A 5,990-nucleotide genomic window follows, 5' to 3' on the forward strand; every position below is an offset into this window, starting at 1 on the left:
TATATATATATATATATATATATATACTTTTAGAGTTGAATCACATAAAAATGTTTTGTTCTGTTTTTGTATGTTCTCATGATGTCTTGTTTTGGGAAGTTCTTCCATTTCTGAACTGAGGATCTAAGGATTGAGGGTGTACAGATTGTATTTGTGATTTGGGGCTATATAAATGAAAATAACTTAACCTGTACATGCTTTAATATCAGTCAACATGTATATCAAGTTAAATGTATTAAGTAATTTCTAGATATCTCTCTGGTGCACGTCTGTAAATGTCAAATGTTTTGCAATGAAGGAAATAGTCAAAGTTATCTGATGCTAGCATCTAGCGTGCTATGATGCGCCAATCATGGATGGAGGCTGTCTGCAGTAACATGGCGTTCATGGCTATAATCCAGCTAAAACCAAACTAATAAATAAAAATGCAGCTCTCAACCAGTCCCATTGTCTTCAATAGGAATTTCCAGTATTCCCATTATGCCCCTGTGTGGCTGTGGGGCCTACATGCCCGCATAGCACAGGGATGAATCATTATGAGGCAATGCCTCTTGTCTCTAGTGTACTGCCATCTCTCTCTCTGTCTCTCTCTCTCCCTCTCTCTCTCCCTCTCTCTCTCTCTCTTTCTCTCTGTTTGCCGCTGACACACTCACACTCAGAATCCCCACACTGATACTGAATCTCAGTGGTATTACAGCTTGAATTCCTGCTATGTTTTTAGAACTAATGAAAGAATGAAGAAAAACAAACAGAGGGGCCAAATTAAAAGAGAGCAAAAAGGATATAGAGAAGAAAACACACTAAGGGAAAAGAGGAAATAGGGGGAGAAAATAGTGTCTCTCATTCAATTTGTATTCCTCTGCACGTTTTACATGATGTGTCTTTCTCAGGGCTAATGAAGGTTTAGAGATCAGGCACTGACTGACGCAACATTTGCTCAAATGTGGTAATGAGGGGATATTTTGTTTCCTGATTACGCAAGATACATTTCAAACTTTATATGTTGGTCAATCAGGAAAGATTGTCAGCTTAGGTGATTACTCGTCAATAAATTGAATTAGGCAAAGTATACTTTTCAGGTTTGACATTTAGAATTGAGTTGTTTTCATACCTTTTACCAAAAATGTTATTCAAGAATGTAGAATTTAGATGCTTGGCATGAATGCACCATTTCATTATAGGCATGTTTATGGGGTTCAAAGTTATCAAATTAAAATTGATCTCTAAGTGTGCTTACTTGCAGCTGAGTAATGACCTTGCAGATTTCACATTTTGGAATAAAACGTTCATAGCTGTTTTTTTTGTTTTTACTTTTCTCTCTACAAATCATCATTCTTCCTGTATAAACCATTACTTTAGCTCAAAGGAATGACGCCAACCCAGCATATTGCACTTTTTTCTTAGTTTCTCAAAATCCCCTTTGAACGATCAATCATTCGATGTTGACCAGAGAGCACCAAGGAGCCACTGAGTAGAATACGTCAGCTGTTATTTTACTGAAAGTCACGTTTTTCTACTAATCACATGAAATAAACACATTAATCTGAAGAATTTCAAAGCACTAAGGATTGTTTTTGTAACCGTGTGGAAATTACTTATTGTCTCAAAACATTAAGAAGACAATCAATCACGTCAAACTAAAGAGCATAACAAAGCTGTTTGTTTGTACTGTACTTTATGTGAATGTGCTACTCACAAATCATAAGTGTGAGAGACAGAGATGCTGGAAAATGAATAAATCAGGATGGAGAGATCAAAGGCAGGCTATCTTGTGGTGATCAGTGACAACATGGCTCTGAACTGGAGCCAAAACAGTAAGCAGATATCAAGTTAAGAGACAATCAGAAAGAATACAAGAGAGATAAACAGGGAGATGTGCCAATGGCCCGAAGGTTTGAGACAGATAACATACAGTAACTGTCTGTCTGGACCAGCACCTGTGTAGTTTGAGTTGGCTTTGCTTCTGAGGTGTGTGTGTGTGTGTGTGTGTGTGTGTGTGTGTGTGTGAGTGTGAGTGTGTGTGATGAGGAACGATTTTCCAATATAAATGGATGACTGGATAAATCTGTATGTGACAGTATGGTGAAAACAAGCATATGATATGGGGCAAGCACACCACAAGTACTGTGTACATAGAGTAATGTGTATAGATACAAGAACACACACATGGAAAATCATGCATTTTTGCGCTTTTCCACAATTAATGGACATGACAACTAGGTGAGAACGGGAAGACATGCAGGAAATTGTCACAGGTCGGGCTCAAACCCTTGACCTGTGCGTTGAGGCATAAACTTCTTTGTATATGAATACGCCTGCTCTACCAACTCAGTCAACCCGGCCACCAAGTGTGCACTTTTATGTGGTTGTTTTTCCATCTGCTCCCTGTTTTCAGGTCCCTTTTGGTCACTTTTTGCTCACGTTATTGGGGTCTGGATATCTTCAAGAAACAGACCAAGTATGATGTTGTCATTTCTCTCTCTCTCTCGAAGGCTTTATTGTTTTGTTTGGCATTTCTGTTTCATTTGGAGGCAATCATTGAAGAATTTGAGCAGCACGTGTCCTCAGCAATCATAATCATGAAATCCCTACTGGTCTCACACACACGCACGCACACACGCCCGTACACACACACACACACACACACACACACACACACACACACACACACACACACACACACACACACACACACACACACACACGTAGTCCTGATTACTACTCAGTCTGGTCTTTATAATGGTATAGATGCAGATTGAATGTGTCAGTAAGGACCGCACAGGAGGATATTGGTAAAGATGGTGTAGGAAGGAAGGTAGGAAGGATGGATGTATGGATGAATGAATGGACGGAAGGAAAAAGGAAGCAAAAAACGAAGTTTGCATTTTAGTATTGAGTGAAGTACAAGTTTAAAATGTGTATGAACAAAATGAGACTGGATTTCAAAGACAGGATTGACAGGTTAGGTTTTGATTCTTGTTTTCTACAAAAAATCACAAATGTGTAGTTATATCTCCATTATCCTCCCTCTAATACAAAGACACAGAGATGCACACACACACACACACATACACACACACACACACACACACACACACACACAGACACACACACACACACCAACCTAGATGGTCAAGTGCTGTGATAAAGTGCTGTCTAGTGTTCTCTCACTCTCTAAGCCCCCTGAGAGTAGATCAATACTCACTCAGCATCAAGTTACCGCTAATGTCTTCATGTTTTTAACCAGGCAGTGTGTGTGTGTGTGTGTATATATATATGTGTGTGTGCATCTGCCCCTGGTGTGACCCTAGTTATAATTATCATTAAATGTCAATGAAGGCGATAGAAAGAGCTACACTTCAGATAAATCCTAAAGCCCTGACACACAGCGCCTCCTAAGGACATTTGTTGTAGACTGCAGCTTCAGTAAAGGAGGCAGTTACTTCTGTGAATGATTCAAGATTCAAGATTCAAAATCCTTTATTAGTATTAGTCCCACAATGGGGAAATTCACACTGTTGCAGCAAAGTCAAAGTCAAAGTCTGCTTTATTGTCAATTTCTTCACATGTCAAAACATACAAAGAGATCGAAATTACGTTTCCCTCTATCCCACGGTGTAGACAAGACATTTTTAACAAATTAGGTCCACAGAAAAACATGACATTCAAGTAAACAATATAAAAAAGTAAAAATAAGAAGACATAGCAAGGGCAGCAAGGGATAGGGGGTAAAGTGTATATATAAGTGTGTGTGTGTGTGTGTGTGTGTGTGTGTGTGTGTGTGTGTGTGTGTGTGTGTTTTGTCCATGTGGTCTGGGAGCAGTGCTGATTGTAGAGACAGCAGCAGGAAGGAAAGACCTGCGGTATTTTTCCTTGATGCAGCGCAGGTGCGAAAGAGAAGATGACATCAGTTGTGTGACAAAGCTATGTATGACCTTATGTGTGTGAATCACTACCTTTTGTGTAACTTTAATGAGATGAAGGTCTTAAGCCACCAGCCTCCATTGAGCTACTGTTTCCCATCAACACTTATGTTGCTGAGTCATACAGGATAGTTAACAGATTAATAATATATATCTGTCTCGCTGAATCAACAGGTATACATTAACCTGAATAGATACTCTAGATAACGATCGGTGTGGTAAGCAGTTTGCAGGATTTGAAAATGTGTGTATGAGTCACATTCATGCCCGTGCTGACTTAAACAAGCATTCTCTTATTTTTGTAGTTTTGGCTATTGTTTCTATTTGTTATGCTGGGATCAGTAAACATGGCAAAGAAGGTTGAGGGGTGCCTTGGAGTCATTTTTGGAGCAAATGTGATTGTTGCCTGGGTTATGTTAGCTGTTATGTTAATACAGGAAGTGTTACAGTAATAATAATAATAATAATAATAATAATAATAATAATAATAATAATACCTTTTATTTATATAGGGCTTTTCATGAAACACTTTATAGAATTACTGTGGCTATACTAAATGAGGTTGTAGGCTGTGGTAAACAGGTGGTGTTTCAGGATTTTTATTTTAAATGTCCAGGCATGTAGCATTTTGGATATCTGCAGGGAGGGTGTTCCAAAGAGATTGGGCTGCAAACCTAAAGGCTCTGTCTCTGAAGAGTCTGGTGTGGGCAATGGAGAGCAGGCCAGCATCTGAGGACGGCAGGTTTTGGGGTGGATGGAGAGGTACTGTGGGGCCAGGGCATGGAGGGATTTTATATTTGAGGACTTAATACAAAGCCAGTGAAGGTGGATGAGGGTTGGCATGATGTGCTACTAGGTTTTGGTGTGGGTGAGGACCCTGGCGGCAGAGTTTTGGACATACTGGAGCATGTCTAGGTTTTTGCTGGGGAGTGATGGCTGGAGTCTGGACATGTTTTTGAGATAAAAAAGGCAGATTTGGTGATAGATTTGATCTGAGTATGGAAAGAGAGAGTGGAGTCCAGGATTACACCAAGGTGGGCAGATGGCGCACCCATTAACATCGAGGATGAGATCTCCAACCTTTTGGAGCAGCGCCTTGGGGACCACAACCAAGAGCTGTGTTTTATTGCAGCATTGTACCTTGGGTGGAGGGTGGTCATATAAAGTCCAGAAATTGCGGGTGAAGTTAAGAGATCAGGCTGAAAAGCCATAGGTGGATTTTCAAAAAATTTATTTACCAAAAGTACCGAACACAAATAACGGATGATCAGACCATTTTAAGATGAAAGAGTAACAAAAAGACAAACACAACCACCCAAACTACAAATAAAATAAAACAGGACATTTTTATATCAGTATAAATATGTTTGCAATTAAGCAAAACAAAAACACCAACAAACTATGCTACTCTTAACAAATAAGCAAAATCTCTACACTAGAAATCAATCAATTGATCAAAATCACCCCCATGATGTGGGGGCACTTGGTACATTCTGATTGGCCACTTTCTGTATTTAGGAGCTCTGCTTAGGCAGCCATCTTTTGCTCATGTCTGATTAAATGTTTGCCAGCAGCATCCCTGGTAAGTCAAACAATTTGAATGACTCAAAGTGAACTTATCAAAAGACACATTAAAGTGTGATGTAAAGAAGCTAACTACATGTGAGCGCTACAAATACAAACCTGCAATAAATGTACTGCCAACAACACCCAAAAATCCAAGAGCTGTTGTGGTGCACAGAACTCCACCAAGGCCAAATGCCCTATCTCGCAAAGTTAACAAAAGTGAAAATGAATTTGTTCATCTGCCCTGTGATTCAGATCTGCTTCAAAATGTAAAGGGTTCTTCCTTGGCACATGCTACACCCTTCCACCAGGATTCAAAATCAGGGGCCTGTTGCACAAAACCAGGATAAGGGATTAATCCAGGATATTCTAGTTATCCTGGATGAATTTAACTTTGACTTAGTTGCACAAAAGCAGGTTGAATAAAACCCTGCCAAGTAACCATGGAGATGTATTCTTTGCAACTAGCCTGGTCCAGAGCAGGCTAACAACCAGGCTAAG

Source organism: Etheostoma spectabile, chromosome 18, assembly GCF_008692095.1.
Source record: "Etheostoma spectabile isolate EspeVRDwgs_2016 chromosome 18, UIUC_Espe_1.0, whole genome shotgun sequence".
Taxonomy (NCBI): Eukaryota; Metazoa; Chordata; class Actinopteri; order Perciformes; family Percidae; genus Etheostoma; species Etheostoma spectabile.